The 12,884-nt window shown below is 42.6% G+C and overlaps 1 protein-coding gene across 1 annotated transcript in view; it reads right to left on the bottom strand.

Moving 5' to 3' along the window:
* The window catches only part of gpc6a (glypican 6a), a 980,820-nt gene that overhangs the window by 824,192 nt on the left and 143,744 nt on the right, over positions 1 to 12,884 (bottom strand). The window lies entirely within an intron of this gene.

Here is a 12,884-nt window from a genome sequence, read left to right as displayed (position 1 = left end):
TGTGACAAAGCTGGTTTTGCCCCTTACCCAGGACCTCAGAATAACATCCAAACTCTCTCCAACAAAGCATTTTTTTTGTCTACTTATTCATTTGTCCTCAAGTTTTTTGGCAGCCAGCTCAACTTCAGACTTCTGCTTCTAATTCTGTTGCAAAACTGGTCTGTGGCCTTTATTTCATTGCCTAATTTTTATAAATATATAAGGTTTTTATATGTAGAGTTTTTATAAATATATAAAAAGAGGCTGGCTAGGGTGAACGTTGGACCCTTAGAGGATGAGAGGGGGGACTTAGTTGTAGGGGATGGGGAAATGGCTGAGGTCTTGAATAACTTTTTTGTTTCGGTCTTCACAGAGGAGAACGTGAATAATTTGCCGGGTGTTAGCGATGGAAAGGTGGTAGGACTGGAGGGCCTGAATGACATTATTGTTACTAGAGAGGCGGTGCTCGACAGACTGGAGGGACTGATTGTGGACAAGTCCCCAGGACCAGATGGAATGCATCCGAGGGTTCTGAAAGAAATGGCGGAGGTGATAGTGGATGCCTTGGTGGTTATTTTCCAAATGTCGCTGGATTCCGGGGAAGTGCCGGAAGATTGGAAAACGGCTAATGTTACGCCGTTGTTTAAGAAGGGTGCCAGGCAAAAGGCAGGGAATTATAGGCCGGTTAGTTTAACGTCTGTTGTAGGTAAAATGTTAGAATCCGTCATCAAGGAGGAAATAGCAAGGCATCTGGAGGAGAATTGCTTGATAGAGCAGACGCAGCACGGTTTCGTTAAGGGGAAGTCGTGTCTGACAAATTTATTGGAGTTCTATGAGGATGTGTCTAGGGCGGTGGATAGAGGAGAGCCGGTGGATGTGGTCTTTCTTGATTTTCAGAAGGCGTTTGACAAGGTACCTCACAAGAGGTTATTGCAGAAGGTAAGGGGGCTTGGAGTTGGGGGTAGGGTGTTAGCGTGGATAGAGGATTGGTTGTCAAATAGGAGGCAGAGAGTGGGGGTTAATGGGTGCTATTCGGATTGGCGGTTGGTGACTAGTGGAGTGCCCCAGGGGTCGGTGCTGGGGCCTCAGCTATTTACCATTTATATAGACGATCTGGAGGAGGGAACCAAGTGTATGGTGTCGAAATTTGCTGATGACACCAAGATTGGCGGAACGGCAAATTGCGCGGAGGGTGTGGAGAGTCTGAAGAAGGATCTAGATAGGCTGGGCGAATAGGCCAGGAACTGGCAAATGGAATTTAATGTTGGCAAGTGCGAGGTGGTCCACTTTGGTAGGAATAATGGTAGGAAGGACTATTACTTATGTGGCGAAAAACTGCAGCAGGCGACGGTGCAGAGGGACCTCGGGGTCCTTGTGCATGAGTCGCAAAAACCCAGCCTGCAGGTGCAGCAGGTGGTCAGAAGGCTAATGGGATGCTGGCCTTCATAGTGAGGGGGATTGAATATAAAAGTAGGGAGATCTTGCTGCAGCTGTATAGGGCATTGGTGAGGCCGCAGCTGGAGTACTGTGCGCAGTTTTGGTCGCCTCACTTACGCAAGGATATTTTGGCCTTGGAGGGAGTGCAGAGAACATAAGAACATAAGAAATAGGAGCAGGAGTAGGCCATCTGGCCCTTTGAGCCTGCCCCGCCATTCAATAAGATCATGGCTGATCTGTCGTGGCTCAGTTCCACATTCCCACCCTCTCCCCATAACCCTTAATCCCCTCTCTTATCAAAAACCCATCAACCCGCGTCTTAAAAATATTGAGCAAGGCAGCCTCCAGCACTTCAACGGGCAGAGAATTCCAGAGATTCACCACCCTTTGAGTGAAGAAATTCTTCCTCAACTCCGTTCTATACCGCCCCCCCTTTATCTTGAGGCTGTACCCCCTAATCCTACTGTCCTTTCTGAGCAGGAAGAGCCTCTCCACCTCTATCCTATCCATCCCATTCATCATCTTATATGTCTCAATGAGATCTCCCCTCATTCTTCTAAACTCTAACAAGTACAAGCCTAGTTTATTCAGCCTCTCCTCATAGCTCAACCCCCTCAACTCCGGCATCAGCCGAGTAAACCTCCTTTGCACTCCCTCCAAGGCCAAAATATCCTTGCGTAAGTATGGCGCCCAAAACTGCACACAGTACGCCAGCTGCGGCCTCACCAATGCCCTATACAGCCGCAGCAAGACCTCCCTACTTTTATATTCAATCCCCCTCGCTATGAGGTTTACTAGGCTGATACCGGAGTTGAGGGGGTTGAGCTATGAGGAGAGGCTGAATAAACTAGGCTTGTACTCGTTAGAGTTTAGAAGAATGAGGGGAGATCTCATTGAGACATATAAGATGATGAATGAGATGGATAGGATAGAGGTGGAGAGGCTCTTCCCGCTCAGAAAGGACAGTAGGACTAGGGGGCACAGCCTCAAGATAAAGGGGGGGGCGGTTTAGAACGGAGTTGAGGAGGAACTTCTTCACTCAAAGGGTGGTGAATCTCTGGAATTCTCTGCCCGTTGAGGTGGTGGAGGCTGCCTCGCTAAATATTTTTAAGACGCGGGTTGATGGGTTTTTGATAAGAGAGGGGAGTATGGGTTATGGGGAGAGGGCGGGAATGTGGAACTGAGCCACGACAGATCAGCCATGATCTTATTGAATGGTGGGGCAGGCTCGAAGGGCTAGATGGCCTACTCCTGCTCCTATTTCTTATGTTCTTATGTAATCTAATTGAGTTATTTGCACTTCTAAGTCTGCTGAGATGACAACTGTGAGATCCTCCTCTTGCATTTTTGGAGGGTGCTTCCCTTGTATATAATCAGTTTCTGATGTAAGAGTCACCTCCAGACCCACTATCAATACTTGCACTATGCCTTCTCCACTCTTTAGCCTGATTTTTCCAGTTTATACATCTCACTTGCTGATTGCCATCCTGATCATCAAGCTAATATTTAAACTAACCAGGAGTTTTTCCTGCATGTTTCACAACTGTCAGATCTCTTCATTCACTGGACCCCTCTGGAATACAAGATGTTCTCATTATACCCATTTTGGCAACTGGCCTTTTGATGTGACAGTTCAGTCTGGTGCATCATGATTATTCACATAAACATTATCCAGCCCTTGATTTACAGTTTTATATTCTTCTGAAACTCCATCACAAGTATTTTTTCATGTGTCCTTGGGATGAGAGCATTGCGGGCAAGGCCTTAATTTATTGTCCATTCCTAATAGTCCTTGAGAAGGTAGTCATGAGGCTCTCTTTGAACTGTTGCAGTCGGTGTGATGATCCACACTGCTGTTCGTGAAGGTGTTTGGTTTTTAACCCAATATTGGCAACACAGTTCTAAATCAGGATGCTGTGGGATTTGGAAGTTGACTTTCAAGTGGTAATGTTTCTATTTGTCTGCTGCCTTTGTCCACTAGGCTGTAGAGGTTGAGAGTTTGGAACACACTGTCAGAACAGCCTTGGCAGACGATACACATTTCTGCCAGGGAATTAGTTTTTTAAGGAGATGGATGGGTTGCCAGCAAAAAAGGATGTTGAGCTTCCTGAAAGTTGTTAGAGCTGCACACATCCAAGCAAGTGCAGTGTATTCCATCTTACTCCAGCCTTTATAGGTGCTGTGACATGGTGGTAATGTTACTGAATTAGCAATCTCGAGACACAGATAACATCTGTGGATATGTGTTCAAATCCCAACATGGCAGATAGAAAAATTTAAATTCAATTAATTAATAGATCTAAAATTGAAAGCTAGAGTTATACTAGCAATGGTGATTTTCCCTACAACAACCCTTTTGTCCTACTGAGTGTCATTTTAGAAAGACTAAATCCGGTCAGAATCTACAAAATATGAAATGAAAATATTCATTTCTTTGTCTGATACTTTTAGGTCCATGACATCTATGTAGTTAAAGTCGCATGCTAATATAAGGAAACTAAAATGCAGTGACATGTTCTGATATGTTTTATAGATTTCACACTTTTCAATGGTTTGGTTTGTCTTCCGACTCTGCCTGTTTTTACATGTGATCATCACATACAGGCTGATCATCTTTACCATTTTTAGCTCAGTTGCTTTACAGCTGGATGCCCGTTAGAGCTCACACTTTTCAATAATCTCTTCTATTAACCTCATGCAGTCTTCATTAACCACCCTGCATCTTTTAGCAGAATTTTTAATGTTCGCCAAGTAGGGTGAGAAAATTGTCTATGTAGCTTATAGACAAATGTATTTCATTCTTTCTGATTCTCATCACCTGATGCCAGTCGGAAAAGTAACAACCGGAATTCAACTCAGAGGACTGGAATGTGATGCATTTGGGGAAGTCAAACAAGGCAGATGATGACACAATAAATGAGAGGACACAGTTGTAGGGGAAGTGAGGAGCTTTGAAGACAATGCCCACACATTCCTGAAGGTAGCAGGACGGACTGAGAAGGTGATTAAGACATATGGAATTCTTCATTTATTAGCCAAGCTACAGAATATAAGAGCAAGGACGTTTTCTAGAACTATATAAAACATTAGATCAGTTCTGGTCACCTTTGTTACCAAGAGGATGTAATTGTACTGGAGAGGGTAGAGAAGAGATTTCTGAGAATGTTGGCAGAACTGGAAAATTGGAGCTATGAGGAAAGATTGGATAGACTGCGGCTGTTTTCCTGAGAACATAGGAGGCTGAGGGGAGATCTGATTAAGATGTACTACATTGAGAAGGGCATGGATAGAGTGGATGGGAAGAGACTATTTACTTTTACAGGGAGGTTAGTGATGAAGGGGCATCGGTTTAAAGTGATTGGCAGAAAGATAAAAGAGGAGATAAAGACAATTTTAGTTTACCCAGGGAGTTATGGAAGTCTGAAACTCACTGCCTGGAAGAGTAGTAGAGGCAGAAACTCTCAAAGTGTCTGGTAGGCACCTTCAGGATGAGAGACCAAATGCTAGAAGGTGAGATTATGCTACTTGACTCATATTTTTAGTCAGCATAGATATGATGAGCCAAGTGGCATCTTTCTGAGCTGTAAACTTTCTATGATCCGATAACTATTATTTGTCTAACACAGATCAGAAGAATCTGGTTTCACTAAAGGAACACAATAATTTCCTGACTGGGTAAACTGCAAATCCATTGACTTTCTAAAAATGTATTATTATGCTCCATGTCAAGTTTCACTTTGCCTTTTTCAAAAGTTTATTCAACAGCATTGATATCCCACTGGGATAACATAAATATCTGCAAAATGGCTTTTCAGTTATTTTACATGGAACTAAATCTCTCATGACCTCCATGTGTCGTAATCACCAAACCTAAAGCAAACGGTCAACAAAGCAAAGGAGATAGTCATCAACTTCAGGAAGCAGAGTGGAGAACTTGCCCCTGTCTACCTCAGTGGAGACAAAGTAGAAATGATTGAAAGTTTCATGTTTTTAGATGTCCTGATCACCAACAACCTGTTCTGGTACCCCCCCCCAGGGTTAAGGAAGCCCACCAACGCCTCTACTTTCTCATTAAACTAAGGAAAATTGGCATATCAGTGATGACTTTCACCAACTTTTACAGATGCATCATACAAAGCATTCTTTCTAGTTGTATCACAGCTTGGTATGGCTCCTGCTCTGCCCAAGGCCACAAGAAACTACAAAGGGTCATGAATGTAACCCAGTCCATCACTCAAAACCAAGCCCTCATCCATTGAATCTATACTTCCCGCTGCCTTGGAAAAGCATAATGAAAGACCCCATGCACCCCATATATTCTCTCTTTCACCTTTTTCCGTTGGGAAAAAGATACAAAAGTCCAAGGATCACATACCAACTGACTTAAGAACAGCTTCTTCCCTATTGCCAGACTTTTAACTGGACCTTTCTCTACACCCTAGCTATGACTGTAACATGACATTCTGCACGCTCTGCTTTCCTTCTCTATGAATGGTATGCTTTGTCGGTATAACATGCAAGAAATAATACTTTTCACTACATGTTAATACATGTGATAATAAATCAAGTTGTACATTCCTTAGCCTTCTATCAATCCTCACCACTTTGTTAACACAGACAATATTTCAACCATCTGTTCCACATAATGTCAAAGTATAAGCATTATCTAGCACTGCACAGTTAAATGAGTGCACATCTAACACATTCACAGGACTAAAATTCTGTATGACCAATATAACTTGTTCAAGTTCATATTTATCTTCATCCTCTTCCTCAAAGTTCTCACTATCTTGAGTTACTTAAATAACCCAACCTCTGTTCTGGGCAAGTAATCATGAGTGAGATGGAATGATAGAAGTCATACCTGAACCACCAACTGTTCCTTTGGAATTCCTGGCATAAGTTTCCTTACTTATTCTCTTGTTGTTTGCTGTAACAGCCAAATTTGCAACTGGTTATTTCATCCTCATTCTGCCTGTCTTTAACCTTCCATTGTACTGATGCTTGCATCCAATTACCTGGGCCATTTTAAAATTTGGCAATTGTTGAGTTCTCTATTAGTTATGTCACCATGGAATGTTTCATTTTCTGCATAAGGGCGGAGGGAAACGTCCGTTTTCTCCAGGCAGCAGATATCGGATCCTTAGGGCTCTCCGAGAACTGGACAGCAATTAAAACCAAGCACCTGTATAAGACACCTCAGCACACCCCAGCAATTTAAGCTGCCCCTTTTCTCATGTCCTCTGATATTACGATGTGTTGCTATTGATCCTGGGATTCCCAAAATTAGTTTCACCAAACTTTTATGTAGCCATTTAAATTCCATGTAATATTCCTCTATGGGATGACCTGTTTTCTGGAAGTGACCAGCCCTCAGTCATTTGAGAAATTCTTTTTCTTGTAAGTATCATCCAAGAACTCTAATAGTTGGTCAGAACCGACATGACTTTCCAATAGATGATCATCAAGCTCAAAAAAGACTTTACTTCTGGCACAAAGCTATATTTATTTCCTAATTAGCTATAACCCATATCCAAATGTGTGGTTCAGACTCCTTGAACAGCAAAGGTTTATCACATCCCATTATATTACACTTGTTTTCATGTGTTTTCCAATGGATGCCAAGATTTTACAGTCAAATTTTCTTTTAACTCTTAATTTTCACCTTTAGACAACAATCTCCATTTTAATCCAGACAGACAGTTGATGGACACAAATAGAGCCAAATTTTACACGTCACATACATGTACTTCCTTTCCCTACCCAACAGTCTTAGTCTGTGTCTATTTGTACAGCTCACGTGAATCCTCAGTTAATGCATTCCATCTTCAAACAAATAAACAAAATTAACATGTAATAAATATTGAAAGTGAAGTTATTTGCAAAATATTGTTGCTTTTGTCTTTCTCAGTGGTAGAGGCCATCGGGAAGAAGGGTGCTGTCAGAGTAACTTTAGTGAGTTCCTGCAGTGCATCCTGTAGATTGCACAACTGCAGTCGAATGAGCCAGTGATGGAAGAGATAATACTGGTTCCTGTGGCAGAAGCATTGATCAAGGAAACAAGTTCTAAATACTGTTATGCCCCTGAATACTGTCATAGGTGTATCCATCCAGAGTAATGAATAGTTAATCATAAGCTTTGGTGTGGTCAGGAGGTGAGCCATTGTTGCAGAGAAATCAGTTCCTTTTCTGGTCCAATAACCATGGTGTTGATTTGGTTGGTTAATTGTGTTCAACACCCAAGATGTTGATGCTGAATGATTTGGTGATGGAGGTGTCACTAAAGGTCAAAGAAAGATCATTTACCTGGAACACTGTAAATTTTTCTGCATTCAACTTCATCTAGTGTATTTCCAACTATTGCCAACTCCTGTCATTCACAATACTTCTAGTGTTGTGTCATCTGCAAATATGAAATTGTATCCTTAACCATCAAGAATCTATCCACCTCCGCCTTAAAATTATTCAGCGATCTCGCTTCTACCACCTTCTGAGTCAAAGGGCTTGATTTCACTGTTATAATTCTAAGAGTTGAATCTGGGTGTGTTTCAGATCTGACTTTTAGAGCCGTTCTTCGGTGCTCCCATACACACTCAGCCTGAAAAAAAAAAATCAGCGATTCTGAATCACACTGCAGAAGCCTATGGGCAGGGGACTACTACAGCAAAAACACTACAGCTCCAATCGGAGCCTTCAACTGCACACGCGCAGTAAAAAAAAAAATTGAAAAATGCTCCCTGCCACATCGCTCTTGGGCTGGATAATGCCTTCCCCTGGTCCCCAAAGACATTGCCTCATCCCCACAACATAATTGACCTCCTTATTCCCCCACCACTCCCAATACCCAGAGAGAGGCCCCTGCTCCCTTTCCCCCCCCCAACAATTGTACACAGTGGCAGTGGATCCCCCTTCCCCCACCCCCAATCGCATAGAGTGGCACTGGACCCCTCCCTGCTCCCACAACCCCCCCCCATTAAACAGCCATCTGACACGCCTCCCTTCCCCCCACCAGAGAGCCATCTGACCCGCCTTCCCCCCACCCCCAGCAGAAAGCCATCTGACACACCTCCTCCCCCCATCAGACAGCCACCTGACACACCTTCCTCCCCCCCTCCACTAGAAAGCCATCTAACATGCTTCCCTCCCTCTCCCCCCCCTCAGAGAGCCATCTGACCACACCCCCCCTCCCCCCACCCCCACTGATCTGAGTCAAAGAGCCACTGGATGCTCTGCACTTACCTCCTCAGAAGCTGAAGTGCCCAAATCAGACCTTTGGGGACCATGTCTGTTTCCTGCCAAATCCGGACGGGCGTATGCAGTGGTAAAGGGGGAAATGCCAGTAAGTTTGGGCGTGCAGCCCATTAAATCAATTTAAATGCATGCAAATGTATTTAAATTGGTCATGCCTGTTTCGGGCATGGTGCTAACAGCAGCCATTTTAGACCCTTGGTAACAGAGAACGGGCGCAGAGGCAGTAACGGATCGCACTACTTGCCTCACACCCGACTTTACGAAGTTTTTGTGTTTTCGCCCGAAAACAGGCACAACTTGATGGTGAAATCAGGCCCAAAGAGTTCCAAAGGAACAACCTTCCTTACTTCTGGTTTAAGGGTGACCCTCAATTTTGAAACAGTGCCCCTAGTTTTGGACTCACCCACAACCGGAAACATCATTTCCACATCCAACTCGGCAATACCATTCACGATCTTGTATATTTCAATTAAGTCAACTCTTGTGTGACTGAATTCCAATGAAAATAAGCCCAGCCTGCCCAAACTTTCTTCATTCCAGATGTCAATCTAGTAATTCCCCTCTGAAACACATCTAAAGCATTTAAATCCTTCCTTAAATAAGGAGACCAAAACTGCATCAGTATTCAAGATGCAGTCTCATTAATGCCCTGAACAACTGAAGCAAAGTTTCCTTACTTTTATAAGAGCAAAATACTGCAGGTGCTGTAATTCTGAAATAAAAACAGAAAATACTGAAATAACTAGCAGCACTTGTGGAGAAAGAAAGAGTTACAGTTTTGAATGACTCTTCTTCAGAGTCAGAGAGAGAGAAAGATGTGATGGGTTTGATACTATTTAAGAGGGGGTGAAGAGCTGGAGCAGAGTAGAAGGTCAATGATCGGTGGGAGCTAGGAAAGACTACAACAAAGATATGTAGGCACAAGGCAGAAGAAACCTTAGCGGCTGTGTGAAGGGAAATTGAAGTTGCCAATAGTTGCATAAAGATAGGATAGCAGAACTTATTAAAAATAAGAACTGACCTTTGTTCTTCTATTATGTTCAATTTCTCTCATAATAAAGGATACCTCCATTAGGCCTCTTGATTGCATGCTGCACTTGCATGCTAACTTTTTATGGCTCATAACAAGAACACCTAGATCCCTCTGCAGTTTAGTATTCTGCAGTCATTCTGCATTTAAGTAATGCTCTGCATTTTTTTTCTTCCCACCAAAGTGAATTTCACATTTTCCCACATTATACTTCATTTGCCAGATGTTTGCCCACTCACTCAACCTATCCATATCCATCTGCAAACTCTGTAAATCTTCTTCACAACATACTTTTTAACCTATTTTTCTGTTGTTTGCAAATTTAGCTACCTTGCCTTTGCTCACTTCCTTTAAGTCATTGACTAAATTGTAAAAACTTGAGGTCCCAGCACAGACTCTTGTGGGACTCCACTTGTTATATTCTGCCAATCAAAGTCAAATTTATGTATTCTCTGTTTTCTGCCAATCAATAAATCTTCAATCCAGGCTAATATAACGCCTCCCGACACAATGAGCTTCTTTTTTTTGCAATAATGTTTGATGTGGCATCTTATTCAATGCTTTCTCGAAGTACACCTACCTCTATCCACAACAAACGTTACGCCTTGAAAGAACTTTAGCACATTGGTTAAACATGAATTTCCCTTTCATAAAATCATACTGACACTTCCCAATTACCTTGAGCCTGGTACATGTGACAATAATAAATCAAATCAAAAGCTTGCCTAAATGCCCAGCTACAATTCCTTTCAGGTTCAATTCTAACACTTTCCCTATGACAGATATCATGCTAACTGGCCTATAATTTCCTGTTTTCTGCCTCCCTTCCTTCTTGAACAGAATGGTTATATTTCCTCCTCTCCAGTCTGATGGTACCTTCACAGAATCCAATGACTTCTGGAAAATTAACACCTTTGTATCTATTATCTCATTTGCCATCTCTTTAAAGACTCAGATGAAGTCTATCAGGAACCAAAGACTTGTCAGCCCACAGCTCCATCAGTGCCAGGGAAAAAGGATGGTTCATTTGTCAGTTCAACAGAAGACAAGGTCACAGATGTGTTCTCCTGTAGGTAATTCAGATGTGGACCCGGAAGGGATGACATTCAGAAAAGTGCTGATGGTGATACACTCAGAAATGCTGTCTGATTTGGGTGGCCTGTCAGGCAACCTCCTTTGACTTTCACAAAACATGGAGGAGTCCAGCTCCAAGTTGATCGAGGGCATTGTGCTGAGATTTTCCTCTCCGCAGCCTCTGCTCTATCACCTTGTGGTGTTGCAGACCTAAAGTTAATTCCTTCACTGTCACTGGGCCAAAATCCTGTAACTCACTTCCTAACAGCATTGTGAATGCCTCTCCAAAACACTGAATACAACGGTTTTGAAAGACAGCAAACCCCCATCTTCTCAAGGACAATTAGGGATGGGCAATGAATGCTGGCCAAACTAGTGCTGCCCATGAACCAATTTTAAAAAGGCAATGCATTTTCTGTCTCTATATGTGTACCCTTCCTGTAGGATGCAGCAGCACATGCCTCCCAATATGGAATCTACTGCAACATTTTTAAAAGCCGTCTGAAGTGCATCCAGAGGCACCGGTGCTGTCAAAGCTATTCAAAATTGCCTTCCCTAAAAGTGGGATGCCTGGCCCTTTAAGAAAGCTTTCTTAAAGCTTAAAGATTAAGCTACAATGATGGACCCAGCATTAGTCTTTCTTAAAGGGCCAGGCATCCCACTTTTAGGCAAAGCAATTTTGAATAGCTTTGACAGCACCGGTTCCTCTGGATGTACTTCAGACTGCTTTTAAAAATATTGCACATTCAGCACTTTTCTGAATGTAATCCCTTCCGGGTCCACATCCACATCTGATGTGCGAACAGCAAATTCATCTAATGGGTTTGGTGATCCAAATTTGGAAATAAGCGCTATATTGGCTGGCTGGGCAGTGTGACCTCATGGTAGCACCACATCAGCTGCTGCTGCCAACATGCACAGAGGATGTCGGCCTATGCATCATTTGCTAAATGGTAGGGCATGAGCAATGCCACAAACGGCTGGGTATTCTAGCATGCATTGCTACTGTTGCGCCAACTTCAGCAATACAAACAAACAGTATTTTCACTCTCACCCAGTTTTCAGATCTTGGCGGCAATTTATCACTCAGACCTTCAATTTAAAACGCCGTTTTACACAAAACTAACATCCTGTCACCAAACTCTGGCAGTAGATTTCAAATACATTCTAACCATTTAATAAAAGGATAACGCACAAACATATTAAGTTGAGAGATAGAAATGGTGAAGTTTGTCTCACCATCGTGGTTTGTACACTGAAACTATTTTTCAATCAAAATTATGCTCAGGGCAAGTATGTGCTTATCTGCAGTTTTCTCTCTCACTCAAATGAAACACATATTTACCTCAAGGGTCTAACCAAAACTCAGCTCTAGGATTACATTTCTGCACCTATGTAAAAGAAACAGGAATGCAGTCAAGTGGCAGAAAGTAATTACATTTGTCAGGGGAGAAGTTCTTAACTTTGCTTTCAAAAAAAACAGGCTCATGTCAAAAATATTAAGTTTTTTTGAAAAAACAAACACGCTTTCCATAAACAGGCTGCAATTACAATGTTACGAGGAGAATTGCAGTTAAGGTAGCGAACCTGAGCCCAATGCTTTCAAAGCTTCAATACTTTTAAAGAGTACTTATGCTGTAGTTATAAAATTCATATACAGAATAGGAGTATGTTCTCACTACAAAACAGGTGCAGTTGTTTGAAACAATTGGGGGCATGGTGGGGTGAAGATAAAGATTAACGTGCAAGAGAGGGGAGGTAAAAATTTGGTGCTGTGAGGAATGGGACAGGAAGAAATTCAAAATGTGGTAACAGGGGCTAGGGGCTGTTGAAAGAAGACAATGGGAATATGTGGGGGAGGGAAGGATTTTGGACTACTGGGGAAGAGTGGCTGATGTTTAGCATTTGAGGATGAGGTCGGCTGACTGTGGAGAGGGAGGCACATTGTGACAGATCAGATTGAAGGATGCTGGGAAGGATTCTTGTTCCTCCTATCCCAGAGGAAGTATTAAAAAAAACACTTCCTTGCTGGATCTGGGAGTTCTTGTCTCCCTTTAGCTGCTGGAGTTCCGAAGCTCTGAGAAACTGGGATTGCAGTCATTAAATCCACATG

Source organism: Carcharhinus amblyrhynchos, chromosome 10 (assembly GCF_965287045.1).
Source record: "Carcharhinus amblyrhynchos chromosome 10, sCarAmb.v2.hapA, whole genome shotgun sequence".
In the NCBI taxonomy this organism is placed as follows: domain Eukaryota; kingdom Metazoa; phylum Chordata; class Chondrichthyes; order Carcharhiniformes; family Carcharhinidae; genus Carcharhinus; species Carcharhinus amblyrhynchos.
The sequence above is the reverse complement of the archived record's forward strand: the minus strand, read 5'-3'. Positions and strand labels throughout refer to the sequence as shown.